Raw genomic sequence first — 14,908 nt, 5'->3', positions numbered from 1 at the left:
ACTCTTCCGTCGATACCGGGGCCAAAACCCTTTGGTGGAGTCAGGGCCGGAACCGAGGATTCCTCTCAGGGGCTGACATGGATCTTTGGGTACTTCTGGAGTCTCCCCAGGGGAGTCAGGCCTCGTCTCGAGTGGGGGCATGCACGTGCGCTTTCCTTCCAGGCTGTAGCAGCAATGTCACGCTTCCCGTGGCGTGGATCAAACGACCTGTGGTTTTCCCTCGAGGCTTTCCCTCGAGGCTTTCCCACAGGGCTGTCCCACGTGCCACCGTGGTGTGAGTCGATCCTCGGCGTGAAAGATGAGCCAGTGCAGGGCAAAGAGGCTCCTCTGGAATGCACTGAGACATCTGGGGGACTCTTGGAATGGTGGTACGACCATGGAGTTCCTCTCGCCTTTCCTGTTGAGAATGCCTCCTCTTGAGATGCGACGGGAAAGCCGGGAATTCTTTCCCGTTGAAAGCAGGGAAAGGATCCCTCATCTCGAGCTACGAGGGGGAAACGGGGCTCCTCTGGATGTGGGCGGGACCATCGTGCTTCCTCTCGAGTGGAGACGGGTATGGCGGTGAACTTCTTGAGTTGCAGCAAGGGTGTGAAAGACCCTTTCGAAGTTCCAGAGGTTAGGTGTCATTAGTCTCCAGACGCCTCATCGGAAATAGGCCTCATCTCGCATGGAAGGGAGAACTTCCTGGATTTTCTCGAGTTGCGGCAGGTGTTCTCGAGTTACGACGGGGACCTCAGGGACCCGCCCTGGTGGCCTCAGGAGACGCCATTCCCCAAGCGAGTTGCTAGGGGGCCTCTCGGGATTCCTCTCCCGTCGATACCGGGGCCAAAAACCTTGTGTGGAGTCAGGGCCGGAACCGAGGATTCCTCTCAGGGGCTAATATGGATCTTTGGGTACATCTGGAGTCTCGCCAGGGGAGACAGGCCTCGTCTCGAGTCGGGGCATGCACGTGCACTTTCCTTCCAGGCTGTAGCAGCAATGTCACGCTTCCCGTCGCATGGATCAAAGGATCTGTGGTTTTCCCTCGAGGCTTTCCCTCGAGGCTTTCCCACAGGGCTGTCCCACGTGCCACCGTGGTGTGAGTGGATCCTCGGCGTGAAAGATGAGCCAGTGCATGGCAAAGAGGTTCCTCTGGAATGGACTGAGACATCTGGGGGACTCTTGGAATGGTGGTACGACCATGGAGTTCCTCTCGCCTTTCCTGTTGAGAGTGCCTCCTCTTGAGATGCGACGGGAACACCGGGAATTCTTTCCCGTTGAAAGCAGGGAAAGGATCCCTCATCTCGAGCTACGAGGGGGAAACGGGGCTCCTCTGGATGTGGGCGGGACCATCGTGCTTCCTCTCGAGTGGACACGGGTATGGCGGTGAACTTCTTGAGTTGCAGCAAGGGTGTGAAAGACCCTTTCGAAGTTCCAGAGGTTAGGTGTCTTTAGTCTCCAGACGCCTCATCGGAAATAGGCCTCATCTCGCCTGGAAGGGAGAACTTCCTGGATTTTCTCGAGTTGCGGCAGGTGTTCTCGAGTTACGACGGGGACCTCAGGGACCCGCCCTGGTGGCCTCAGGAGACGCCAGTCCCCATGCGAGTTGCTAGGGGGCCTCTCGGGATTCCTCTCCCGTCGATACCGGGGCCAAAGACCTTGTGTGGAGTTAGGGCCGGAACCGGTGATTCCTCTCAGGGGCTGATATGGATCTTTGGGTACATCTGGAGTCTCGCCAGGGGAGACAGGCCTCGTCTCGAGTCGGGGCATGCACGTGCACTTTCCTTCCAGGCTGTAGCAGCAATGTCACGCTTCCCGTCGCGTGGATCAAAGGATCTGTGGTTTTCCCTCGAGGCTTTCCCTCGAGGCTTTCCCACAGGGCTTTTCCCACGTGCCACCGTGGTGTGAGTCGATCCTCGGCGTGAAAGATGAGCCAGTGCAGGGCAAAGAGGTTCCTCTGGAATGGACTGAGACATCTGGGGGACTCTTGGAATGGTGGTACGACCGTGGAGTTCCTCTCGCCTTTCCTGTTGAGAGTGCCTCCTCTTGAGATGCGACGGGAACGCCGGGAATTCTTTCCCGTTGAAAGCAGGGAAAGGATCCCTCATCTCGAGCTACGAGGGGGAAACGGGGCTCCTCTGGATGTGGGCGGGACCATCGTGCTTCCTCTCGAGTGGAGACGGGTATGGCGGTGAACTTCTTGATTTGCAGCAAGGGTGTGAAAGACCCTTTCGAAGTTCCAGAGTTTAGGTGTCATCAGTCTCCAGACGCCTCATCGGAAATAGGCCTCATCTCGCCTGGAAGGGAGAACTTCCTGGATTTTTTCGAGTTGCGGCAGGTGTTCTCGAGTTACGACGGGGACCTCAGGGACCCGCCCTGGTGGCCTCAGGAGAGGCCAGTCCCCATGCGAGTTGCTAGGGGGCCTCTCGGGATTCCTCTCCCGTCGATACCGGGGCCAAAAACATTTGGTGGAGTCAGGGCCGGAACCTAGGATTCCTCTCAGGGGCTGACATGGATCTTTGGGTACTTCTGGAGTCTCCCCAGGGGAGTCAGGCCTCGTCTCGAGTGGGGGCATGCACGTGCGCTTTCCTTCCAGGCTGTAGCAGCAATGTCACGCTTCCCGTGGCGTGGATCAAAGGATCTGTGGTTTTCCCTCGAGGATTTCCCTCGAGGATTTCCCACAGGGCTGTCCCACGTGCCACCGTGGTGTGATTCGATCCTCGGTGTGAAAGATGTGCCAGTGCAGGGCAAAGAGGTTCCTTTGGAATGGACTGAGACATCTGGGTGACTCTTGGAATGGTGGTACGACCATGGAGTTCCTCTCGCCTTTCCTGTTGAGAGTGCCTGCTCTTGAGATGCGACGGGAACGCCGGGAATTCTTTCCCGTTGAAAGCAGGGAAAGGATCCCTCATCTCGAGCTACGAGGGGTAAACGGTGCTCCTCTGGATGTGGGCGGGACCATCGTGCTTCCTCTTGAGTGGACACGGGTATGTCGGTGAACTTCTTGAGTTGCAGCAAGGGTGTGAAAGACTCTTTCGAAGTTCCAGAGGTTAGGTGTCATTAGTCTCCAGACGCCTCATCAGAAATAGGCCTCATCTCGCCTGGAAGGGAGAACTTCCTGGATTTTCTCGAGTTGCGGCAGGTGTTCTCGAGTTACGACGGGGACCTCAGGGACCCGTCCTGGTGGCCTCAGGAGACGCCAGTCCCCATGCGAGTTGCTAGGGGGCCTCTCGGGATTCCTCTCCCGTCGATACCGGGGCCAAAAACCTTGTGTGGAGTCAGGGCCGGAACCGAGGATTCCTCTCAGGGGCTGATATGGATCTATGGGTACATCTGGAGTCTCGCCAGGGGAGACAGGCCTCGTCTCGAGTCGGGGCGTGCACGTGCACTTTCCTTCCAGGCTGTAGCAGCAATGTCACGCTTCCCGTCGCGTGGATCAAAGGATCTGTGGTTTTCCCTCGAGGCTTTCCCTTGAGGCTTTCCCACAGGGCTGTCCCACGTGCCACCGTGGTGTGAGTCGATCCTCGGCGTGAAAGATGAGCCAGTGCAGGGCAAAGAGGTTCCTCTGGAATGGACTGGGACATCTGGGGGACTCTTGGAATAGTGGTACGACCATGGAGTTCCTCTCGCCTTTCCTGTTGAGAGTGCCTCCTCTTGAGATGCGACGGGAACGCCGGGAATTCTTTCCCGTTGAAAGCAGGGAAAGGATCCCTCATCTCGAGCTACGAGGGGGAAACGGGGCTCCTCTGGATGTGGGCGGGACCATCGTGCTTCCTCTCGAGTGGAGACGGTTATGGCGGTGAACTTCTTGAGTCGCAGCAAGGGTGTGAAAGACCCTTTCGAAGTTCCAGAGGTTAGGTGTCATTAGTCTCCAGACGCCTCATCGGAAATAGGCCTCATCTCGCCTGGAAGGGAGAACTTCCTGGATTTTCTCGAGTTGCGGCAGGTGTTCTCGAGTTACGACGGGGACCTCAGGGACCCGCCCTGTTGGCCTCAGGAGAGGCCAGTCCCCATGCGAGTTGCTAGGGGGCCTCTCGGGATTCCTCTCCCGTCGATACCGGGGCCAAAAACCTTGTGTGGAGTCAGGGCCGGAACCGAGGATTACTCTCATGGGCTGATATGGATCTTTGGGTACATCTGGAGTCTCGCCAAGGGAGACAGGCCTCGTCTCGAGTCGGGGCATGCACGTGCACTTTCCTTCCAGGCTGTAGCAGCAATGTCACGCTTCCCGTCGCGTGGATCAAAGGATCTGTGGTTTTCCCTCGAGGCTTTCCCTCGAGGCTTTCCCACAGGGCTGTCCCACGAGCCACCATGGTGTGAGTCGATCCTCGGCGTGAAAGATGAGCCAGTGCAGGGCAAAGAGGTTCCTCTGGAATGGACTGAGACATCTGGGGGACTCTTGGAATGGTGGTACGACCATGGAGTTCCTCTCGACTTTCCTGTTGAGAGTGCCTCCTCTTGAGATGCGACGGGAACGCCGGGAATTCTTTCCCGTTGAAAGCATGGAAAGGTTCCCTCATCTCGAGCTACGAGGGGGAAACGGTGCTCCTCTGGATGTGGGCGGGACCATCGTGCTTCCTCTCGAGTGGACACGGGTATGGCGGTGAACTTCTTGAGTCGCAGCAAGGGTGTGAAAGACCCTTTCGAAGTTCCAGAGGTTAGGTGTCATCAGTCTCCAGACGCCTCATCGGAAATAGGCCTCATCTCGCCTGGAAGGGAGAACTTCCTGGATTTTCTCGAGTTGCGGCAGGTGTTCTCGAGTTACGACGGGGACCTCAGGGACCCGCCCTGGTGGCCTCAGGAGAGGCCAGTCCCCATGCGAGTTGCTAGGGGGCCTCTCGGGATTCCTCTCCCGTCGATACCGGGGCCAAAAACCTTTGGTGGAGTCAGGGCGGGAACCGAGGATTCCTCTCAGGGGCTGACATGGATCTTTGAGTACTTCTGGAGTCTCCCTAGGGGAGTCAGGCCTCGTCTCGACTGGGGGCATGCACGTGCGCTTTCCTTCCAGGCTGTAGCAGCAATGTCACGCTTCCCGTGGCGTGGATCAAAGGATCTGTGGTTTTCCCTCGAGGCTTTCCATCGAGGCTTTCCCACAGGGCTGTCCCTCGTGCCACCATGGTGTGAGTCGATCCTCGGCGTGATAGATGAGCCAGTGCAGGGCAAAGAGGTTCCTCTGGAATGGACTGAGACATCTGGGGGACTCTTGGAATGGTGGTACGACCATGGAGTTCCTCTCGCCTTTCCTGCTGAGAGTGCCTCCTCTTGAGATGCGACGGGAACGCCGGGAATTCTTTCCCGTTGAAAGCAGGGAAAGGATCCCTCATCTCGAGCTACGAGGGGGAAACGGGGCTCCTCTGGATGTGGGCGGGACCATCGTGCTTCCTCTCGAGTGGACAAGGGTATGGCGGTGAACTTCTTGAGTCGCAGCAAGGGTGTGAAAGACCCTTTCGAAGTTCCAGAGGTTAGGTGTCATTAGTCTCCAGACGCCTCATCGGAAATAGGCCTCATCTCGCCTGCAAGGGAGAACTTCCTGGAATTTCTCGAGTTGCGGCAGGTGTTCTCTAGTTACGACGGGGACCTCAGGGACCCGCCCTGGTGGCCTCAGGAGAGGCCAGTCCCCATGCGAGTTGCTAGGGGGCCTCTCGGGATTCCTCTCCCGTCGATACCGGGGCCAAAAACCTTGTGTGGAGTCAGGGCCGGAACCGAGGATTCCTCTCAGGGGCTGACATGGATCTTTGAGTACTTCTGGAGTCTCCCCAGGGGAGTCAGGCCTCGTCTCGACTGGGGGCATGCACGTGCGCTTTCCTTCCAGGCTGTAGCAGCAACGCTTCCCGTGGCGTGGATCAAAGGATCTGTGGTTTTCCCTCGAGGCTTTCCATCGAGGCTTTCCCACAGGGCTGTCCCACGTGCCACCATGGTGTGAGTCGATCCTCGGCGTGATAGATGAGCCAGTGCAGGGCAAAGAGGTTCCTCTGGAATGGACTGAGACATCTGGGGGACTCTTGGAATGGTGGTACGACCATGGAGTTCCTCTCGCCTTTCCTGCTGAGAGTGCCTCCTCTTGAGATGCGACGGGAACGCCGGGAATTCTTTCCCGTTGAAAGCAGGGAAAGGATCCCTCATCTCGAGCTACGAGGGGGAAACTGTGCTCCTCTGGATGTGGGCGGGACCATCGTGCTTCCTCTTGAGTGGACACGGGTATGGCGGTGAACTTCTTGAGTTGCAGCAAGGGTGTGAAAGACCCTTTCGAAGTTCCAGAGGTTAGGTGTCATTAGTCTCCAGACGCCTCATCGGAAATAGGCCTCATCTCGCCTGGAAGGGAGAACTTCCTGGATTTCTCGAGTTGCGGCAGGTGTTCTCAAGTTACGACGGGGACCTCAGGGACCCGCCCTGGTGGCCTCAGGAAAGGCCAGTCCCCATGCGAGTTGCTAGGGGGCCTCTCGGGATTACTCTTCCGTCGATACCGGGGCCAAAACCCTTTGGTGGAGTCAGGGCCGGAACCGAGGATTCCTCTCAGGGGCTGACATGGATCTTTGGGTACTTCTGGAGTCTCCCCAGGGGAGTCAGGCCTCGTCTCGAGTGGGGGCATGCACGTGCGCTTTCCTTCCAGGCTGTAGCAGCAATGTCACGCTTCCCGTGGCGTGGATCAAAGGATCTGTGGTTTTCCCTCGAGGCTTTCCCTCGAGGCTTTCCCACAGGGCTGTCCCACGTGCCACCGTGGTGTGAGTCGATCCTCGGCGTGAAAGATGAGCCAGTGCAGGGCAAAGAGGCTCCTCTGGAATGCACTGAGACATCTGGGGGACTCTTGGAATGGTGGTACCACCATGGAGTTCCTCTCGCCTTTCCTGTTGAGAATGCCTCCTCTTGAGATGCGACGGGAAAGCCGGGAATTCTTTCCCGTTGAAAGCAGGGAAAGGATCCCTCATCTCGAGCTACGAGGGGGAAACGGGGCTCCTCTGGATGTGGGCGGGACCATCGTGCTTCCTCTCGAGTGGAGACGGGTATGGCGGTGAACTTCTTGAGTTGCAGCAAGGGTGTGAAAGACCCTTTCGAAGTTCCAGAGTTTAGGTGTCATTAGTCTCCAGACGCCTCATCGGAAATAGGCCTCATCTCGCCTGGAAGGGAGAACTTCCTGGATTTTCTCGAGTTGCGGCAGGTGTTCTCGAGTTACGACGGGGACCTCAGGGACCCGCCCTGGTGGCCTCAGGAGACGCCATTCCCCAAGCGAGTTGCTAGGGGGCCTCTCGGGATTCCTCTCCCGTCGATACCGGGGCCAAAAACCTTGTGTGGAGTCAGGGCCGGAACCGAGGATTCCTCTCAGGGGCTAATATGGATCTTTGGGTACATCTGGAGTCTCGCCAGGGGAGACAGGCCTCGTCTCGAGTCGGGGCATGCACGTGCACTTTCCTTCCAGGCTGTAGCAGCAATGTCACGCTTCCCGTCGCATGGATCAAAGGATCTGTGGTTTTCCCTCGAGGCTTTCCCTCGAGGCTTTCCCACAGGGCTGTCCCACGTGCCACCGTGGTGTGAGTGGATCCTCGGCGTGAAAGATGAGCCAGTGCATGGCAAAGAGGTTCCTCTGGAATGGACTGAGACATCTGGGGGACTCTTGGAATAGTGGTACGACCATGGAGTTCCTCTCGCCTTTCCTGTTGAGAGTGCCTCCTCTTGAGATGCGACGGGAACGCCGGGAATTCTTTCCCGTTGAAAGCAGGGAAAGGATCCCTCATCTCGAGCTACGAGGGGGAAACGGGGCTCCTCTGGATGTGGGCGGGACCATCGTGCTTCCTCTCGAGTGGAGACGGTTATGGCGGTGAACTTCTTGAGTCGCAGCAAGGGTGTGAAAGACCCTTTCGAAGTTCCAGAGGTTAGGTGTCATTAGTCTCCAGACGCCTCATCGGAAATAGGCCTCATCTCGCCTGGAAGGGAGAACTTCCTGGATTTTCTCGAGTTGCGGCAGGTGTTCTCGAGTTACGACGGGGACCTCAGGGACCCGCCCTGTTGGCCTCAGGAGAGGCCAGTCCCCATGCGAGTTGCTAGGGGGCCTCTCGGGATTACTCTCCCGTCGATACCGGGGCCAAAAACCTTGTGTGGAGTCAGGGCCGGAACCGAGGATTCCTCTCAGTGGCTGACATGGATCTTTGGGTACTTCTGGAGTCTCCCCAGGGGAGTCAGGCCTCGTCTCGAGTGGGGGCATGCACGTGCGCTTTCCTTCCAGGCTGTAGCAGCAATGTCACGCTTCCCGTGGCGTGGATCAAAGGATCTGTGGTTTTCCCTCGAGGCTTTCCCTCGAGGCTTTCCCACAGGGCTGTCCCACGTGCCACCGTGGTGTGATTCGATCCTCGGCGTGAAAGATGTGCCAGTGCAGGGCAAAGAGGTTCCTCTGGAATGGACTGAGACATCTGGGGGACTCTTGGAATGGTGGTACGACCATGGAGTTCCTCTCGCCTTTCCTGTTGAGAGTGCCTGCTCTTGACATGCGACGGGAACGCCGGGAATACTTTCCCGTTGAAAGCAGGGAAAGGATCCCTCATCTCGAGCTACGAGGGGGAAACGGGGCTCCTCTGGATGTGGGCGGGACCATCGTGCTTCCTCTTGAGTGGACACGGGTATGGCGGTGAACTTCTTGAGTTGCAGCAAGGGTGTGAAAGACTCTTTCGAAGTTCCAGAGGTTAGGTGTCATTAGTCTCCAGACGCCTCATCAGAAATAGGCCTCATCTCGCCTGGAAGGGAGAACTTCCTGGATTTTCTCGAGTTGCGGCAGGTGTTCTCGAGTTACGACGGGGACCTCAGGGACCCGCCCTGGTGGCCTCAGGAGACGCCAGTCCCCATGCGAGTTGCTAGGGGGCCTCTCGGGATTCCTCTCCCGTCGATACCGGGGCCAAAAACCTTGTGTGGAGTCAGGGCCGGAACCGAGGATTCCTCTCAGGGGCTGATATGGATCTTTGGGTACATCTGGAGTCTCGCCAGGGGAGACCGGCCTCGTCTCGAGTCGGGGCATGCACGTGCACTTTCCTTCCAAGCTGTAGCAGCAATGTCACGCTTCCCGTCGCGTGGATCAAAGGATCTGTGGTATTCCCTCGAGGCTTTCCCTCGAGGCTTTCCCACAGGGCTGTCCCACGTGCCACCGTGGTGTGAGTCCATCCTCGGCGTGAAAGATGAGCCAGTGCAGGGCAAAGAGGTTCCTCTTGAATGGACTGAGACATCTGGGGGACTCTTGGAATGGTGGTACGACCATGGAGTTCCTCTCGCCTTTCCTGTTGAGAGTGCCTCCTCTTGAGATGCGACGGGAACGCCGGGAATTCTTTCCCGTTGAAAGCAGGGAAAGGATCCCTCATCTCGAGCTACGAGGGGGAAACGGGGCTCCTCTGGATGTGGGCGGGACCATCGTGCTTCCTCTCGAGTGGAGACGGGTATGGCGGTGAACTTCTTGAGTCGCAGCAAGGGTGTGAAAGACCCTTTCGAAGTTCCAGAGGTTAGGTGTCATTAGTCTCCAGACGCCTCATCGGAAATAGGCCTCATCTCGCCTGGAAGGGAGAACTTCCTGGATTTTCTCGAGTTGCGGCAGGTGTTCTCGAGTTACGACGGGGACCTCAGGGACCCGCCCTGGTGGCCTCAGGAGAGGCCAGTCCCCATGCGAGTTGCTAGGGGGCCTCTCGGGATTCCTCTCCCGTCCATACCGGGGCCAAAAACCTTGTGTGGAGTCAGGGCCGGAACCGAGGATTCCTCTCAGGGGCTGATATGGATCTATGGGTACATCTGGAGTCTCGCCAGGGGAGACAGGCCTCGTCTCGAGTCGGGGCGTGCACGTGCACTTTCTTTCCTGGCTGTAGCAGCAATGTCACGCTTCCCGTCGCGTGGATCAAAGGATCTGTGGTTTTCCCTCGAGGCTTTCCCTTGAGGCTTTCCCACAGGGCTGTCCCACGTGCCACCGTAGTGTGAGTCGATCCTCGGCGTGAAAGATGAGCCAGTGCAGGGCAAAGAGGTTCCTTTGGAATGGACTGAGACATCTGGGGGACTCTTGGAATGGTGGTACGACCATGGAGTTCCTCTCGCCTTTCCTGTTGAGAGTGCCTCCTCTTGAGATGCGACGGGAACGCCGGGAATGCTTTCCCGTTGAAAGCAGGGAAAGGATCCCTCATCTCGAGCTCCGAGGGGGAAACGGGGCTCCTCTGGATGTGGGCGGGACCATCGTGCTTCCTCTTGAGTGGACACGGGTATGTCGGTGAACTTCTTGAGTTGCAGCAAGGGTGTGAAAGACTCTTTCGAAGTTCCAGAGGTTAGGTGTCATTAGTCTCCAGACGCCTCATCAGAAATAGGCCTCATCTCGCCTGGAAGGGAGAACTTCCTGGATTTTCTCGAGTTGCGGCAGGTGTTCTCGAGTTACGACGGGGACCTCAGGGACCCGTCCTGGTGGCCTCAGGAGACGCCAGTCCCCATGCGAGTTGCTAGGGGGCCTCTCGGGATTCCTCTCCCGTCGATACCGGGGCCAAAACCTTGTGTGGAGTCAGGGCCGGAACCGAGGATTCCTCTCAGGGGCTGATATGGATCTATGGGTACATCTGGAGTCTCGCCAGGGGAGACAGGCCTCGTCTCGAGTCGGGGCGTGCACGTGCACTTTCCTTCCAGGCTGTAGCAGCAATGTCACGCTTCCCGTCGCGTGGATCAAAGGATCTGTGGTTTTCCCTCGAGGCTTTCCCTTGAGGCTTTCCCACAGGGCTGTCCCACGTGCCACCGTGGTGTGAGTCGATCCTCGGCGTGAAAGATGAGCCAGTGCAGGGCAAAGAGGTTCCTCTGGAATGGACTGAGACATCTGGGGGACTCTTGGAATAGTGGTACGACCATGGAGTTCCTCTCGCCTTTCCTGTTGAGAGTGCCTCCTCTTGAGATGCGACGGGAACGCCGGGAATTCTTTCCCGTTGAAAGCAGGGAAAGGATCCCTCATCTCGAGCTACGAGGGGGAAACGGGGCTCCTCTGGATGTGGGCGGGACCATCGTGCTTCCTCTCGAGTGGAGACGGTTATGGCGGTGAACTTCTTGAGTCGCAGCAAGGGTGTGAAAGACCCTTTCGAAGTTCCAGAGGTTAGGTGTCATTAGTCTCCAGACGCCTCATCGGAAATAGGCCTCATCTCGCCTGGAAGGGAGAACTTCCTGGATTTTCTCGAGTTGCGGCAGGTGTTCTCGAGTTACGACGGGGACCTCAGGGACCCGCCCTGTTGGCCTCAGGAGAGGCCAGTCCCCATGCGAGTTGCTAGGGGGCCTCTCGGGATTCCTCTCCCGTCGATACCGGGGCCAAAAACCTTGTGTGGAGTCAGGGCCGGAACCGAGGATTACTCTCATGGGCTGATATGGATCTTTGGGTACATCTGGAGTCTCGCCAAGGGAGACAGGCCTCGTCTCGAGTCGGGGCATGCACGTGCACTTTCCTTCCAAGCTGTAGCAGCAATGTCACGCTTCCCGTCGCGTGGATCAAAGGATCTGTGGTTTTCCCTCGAGGCTTTCCCTCGAGGCTTTCCCACAGGGCTGTCCCACTTGCCACCATGGTGTGAGTCGATCCTCGGCGTGAAAGATGAGCCAGTGCAGGGCAAAGAGGTTCCTCTGGAATGGACTGAGACATCTGGGGGACTCTTGGAATGGTGGTACGACCATGGAGTTCCTCTCGACTTTCCTGTTGAGAGTGCCTCCTCTTGAGATGCGACGGGAACGCCGGGAATTCTTTCCCGTTGAAAGCATGGAAAGGTTCCCTCATCTCGAGCTACGAGGGGGAAACGGTGCTCCTCTGGATGTGGGCGGGACCATCGTGCTTCCTCTCGAGTGGACACGGGTATGGCGGTGAACTTCTTGAGTCGCAGCAAGGGTGTGAAAGACCCTTTCGAAGTTCCAGAGGTTAGGTGTCATCAGACTCCAGACGCCTCATCGGAAATAGGCCTCATCTCGCCTGGAAGGGAGAACTTCCTGGATTTTCTCGAGTTACGGCAGGTGTTCTCGAGTTACGACGGGGACCTCAGGGACCCGCCCTGGTGGCCTAAGGAGAGGCCAGTCCCCATGCGAGTTGCTAGGGGGCCTCTCGGGATTCCTCTCCCGTCGATACCGGGGCCAAGAACCTTGTGTGGAGTCAGGGCCCGAACCGAGGATTTCTCTCAGGGGCTGACATGGATCTGTGGGTACTTCTGGAGTCTCCCCAGGGGAGTCAGGCCTCGTCTCGAGTGGGGGCATGCACGTGTGCTTTCCTTCCAGGCTGTAGAAGCAATGTCACGCTTCCCGTCGCGTGGATCAAAGGATCTGTGGTTTTCCCTCGAGGCTTTCCCTCGAGGCTTTCCCACAGGGCTGTCCCACGTGCCACCGTGGTGTGAGTCGATCCTCGGCGTGAAAAATGAGCCAGTGCAGGGCAAAGAGGTTCCTCTGGAATGGACTGAGACATCTGGGGGACTCTTGGAATGGTGGTACGACCATGGAGTTCCTCTCGCCTTTCCTGTTGAGAGTGCCTCCTCTTGAGATGCGACGGGAACGCCGGGAATTCTTTCCCGTTGAAAGCAGGGAAAGGATCCCTCATCTCGAGCTCCGAGGGGGAAACGGGGCTCCTCTGGATGTGGGCGGGACCATCGTGCTTCCTCTCGAGTGGAGACGGGTATGGCGGTGAACTTCTTGAGTTGCAGCAAGGGTGTGAAAGACCCTTTCGAAGTTCCAGAGGTTAGGTGTCATTTGTCTCCAGACGCCTCATCGGAAATAGGCCTCATCTCGCCTGGAAGGGAGAACTTCCTGGATTTTCTCGAGTTGCGGCAGGTGTTCTCGAGTTACGACGGGGACCTCAGGGACCCGCCCTGGTGGCCTCAGGAGAGGCCAGTCCCCATGCGAGTTGCTAGGGGGCCTCTCGGGATTCCTCTCCCGTCGATACTGGGGCCAAAAACCTTGTGTGGAGTCAGGGCCGGGACTGAGGATTCCTCTCAGGGGTGACATGGATCTTTGGGTACTTCTGGAGTCTCCCCAGGGGAGTCAGGCCTCCTCTCGAGTGGGGCCATGCACGTGCGCTTTCCTTCCAGGCTGTAGCAGCAATGTCACGCTTCCCGTCGCGTGGATCAAAGGATCTGTGGTTTTCCCTCGAGGCTTTCCCTCGAGGCTTTCCCACAGGGCTGTCCCACGTGCCACCGTGGTGTGAGTCGATCCTCGGCGTGAAAGATGAGCCAGTGCAGGGCAAAGAGGTTCCTCTGGAATGGACTGAGACATCTGGCGGAGTCTTGGAATGGTGGTACGACCATGGAGTTCCTCTCGCCTTTCCTGTTGAGAGTGCCTCCTCTTGAGATGCGACGGGAACGCCGGGAATTCTTTCCCGTTGAAAGCAGGGAAAGGATCCCTCATCTCGAGCTCCGAGGGGGAAACGGGGCTCCTCTGGATGTGGGCGGGACCATCGTACTTCCTCTCGAGTGGAGACGGGTATGGCGGTGAACTTCTTGAGTTGCAGCAAGGGTGTGAAAGACCCTTTCGAAGTTCCAGAGGTTAGGTGTCATTAGTCTCCAGACGCCTCATCGGAAATAGGCCTCATCTCGCCTGGAAGGGAGAACTTCCTGGATTTTCTTGAGTTGCGGCAGGTGTTCTCGAGTTACGACGGGGACCTCAGGGACCCGCCCGGGTGGCCTCAAGAGAGGCCAGTCCCCATGCGAGTTGCTAGGGGGCCTCTCGGGATTCCTCTCCCGTCGATACCGGGGCCAAAAACCTTGTGTGGAGTCAGGGCCGGGACCGAGGATTCCTCTCAGGGGTGACAAGGATCTTTGGGTACTTCTGGAGTCTCCCCATGGGAGTCAGGCCTCGTCTCGAGTGGGGGCATGCACGTGCGCTTTCCTTCCAGGCTGTAGCAGCAATGTCACGCTTCCCGTCGCGTGGATCAAAGGATCTGTGGTTTTCCCTCGAGGCTTTCCCTCGAGGCTTTCCCACAGGGCTGTCCCACGTGCCACCGTGGTGTGAGTCGATCCTCGGCGTGAAAGATGAGCCAGTGCAGGGCAAAGAGGTTCCTCTGGAATGGACTGAGTCATCTGGGGGACTCTTGGCATGGTGGTACGACCATGGAGTTCCTCTCGCCTTTCCTGTTGAGAGTGCCTCCTCTTGAGATGGAACGGGAACCCCGGGAATTCTTTCCCGTTGAAAGCAGGGAAGGGATCCCTCATCTCGAGCTACGAGGGGGAAACGGGGCTCCTCTGGATGTGGGCGGGACCATCGTGCTTCCTCTCGAGTGGAGACGGGTATGGCGGTGAACTTCTTGAGTTGCAGCAAGGGTGTGAAAGACCCTTTCGAAGTTCCAGAGGTTAGGTGTCATTAGTCTCCAGACGCCTCATCGGAAATAGGCCTCATCTCGCCTGGAAGGGAGAACTTCCTGGATTTTCTCGAGTTGCGGCAGGTGTTCTCGAGTTACGACGGGGACCTCAGGGACCCGCCCTGGTTGCCTCAGGAGAGGCCAGTCCCCATGCGAGTTGCTAGGGGGCCTCTCGGGATTCCTATCCCGTCGATACCGGGGCCAAAAACCTTGTGTGGAGTCAGGGCCGGAACCGAGGATTCCTCTCAGGGGTGACATGGATCTTTGAGTACTTCTGGAGTCTCCCCAGGGGAGTCAGGCCTCGTCTCGAGTGGGGGCATGCACGTGCGCTTTCCTTCCAGACTGTAGCAGCAATGTCACACTTCCCGTCGCGTGGATCAAAGGATCTGTGGTTTTCCCTCGAGGCTTTCCCTCGAGGCTTTCCCACAGGGCTGTCCCACGTGCCACCGTGGTGTGAGTCGATCCTCGGCGTGAAAGATGAGCCAGTGCAGGGCAAAGAGGTTCCTCTGGAATGGACTGAGACATCTGGGGGACTCTTGGAATGGTGGTACGACCATGGAGTTCCTCTCGCCTTTCCTGTTGAGAGTGCCTCCACTTGAGATGCGACGGGAACGCCGGGAATTC

This window comes from Capricornis sumatraensis, unplaced genomic scaffold, assembly GCF_032405125.1.
Source record: "Capricornis sumatraensis isolate serow.1 unplaced genomic scaffold, serow.2 scaffold7, whole genome shotgun sequence".
NCBI classification, from domain to species: domain Eukaryota; kingdom Metazoa; phylum Chordata; class Mammalia; order Artiodactyla; family Bovidae; genus Capricornis; species Capricornis sumatraensis.
The sequence above is the reverse complement of the archived record's forward strand: the minus strand, read 5'-3'. Positions refer to the sequence as shown.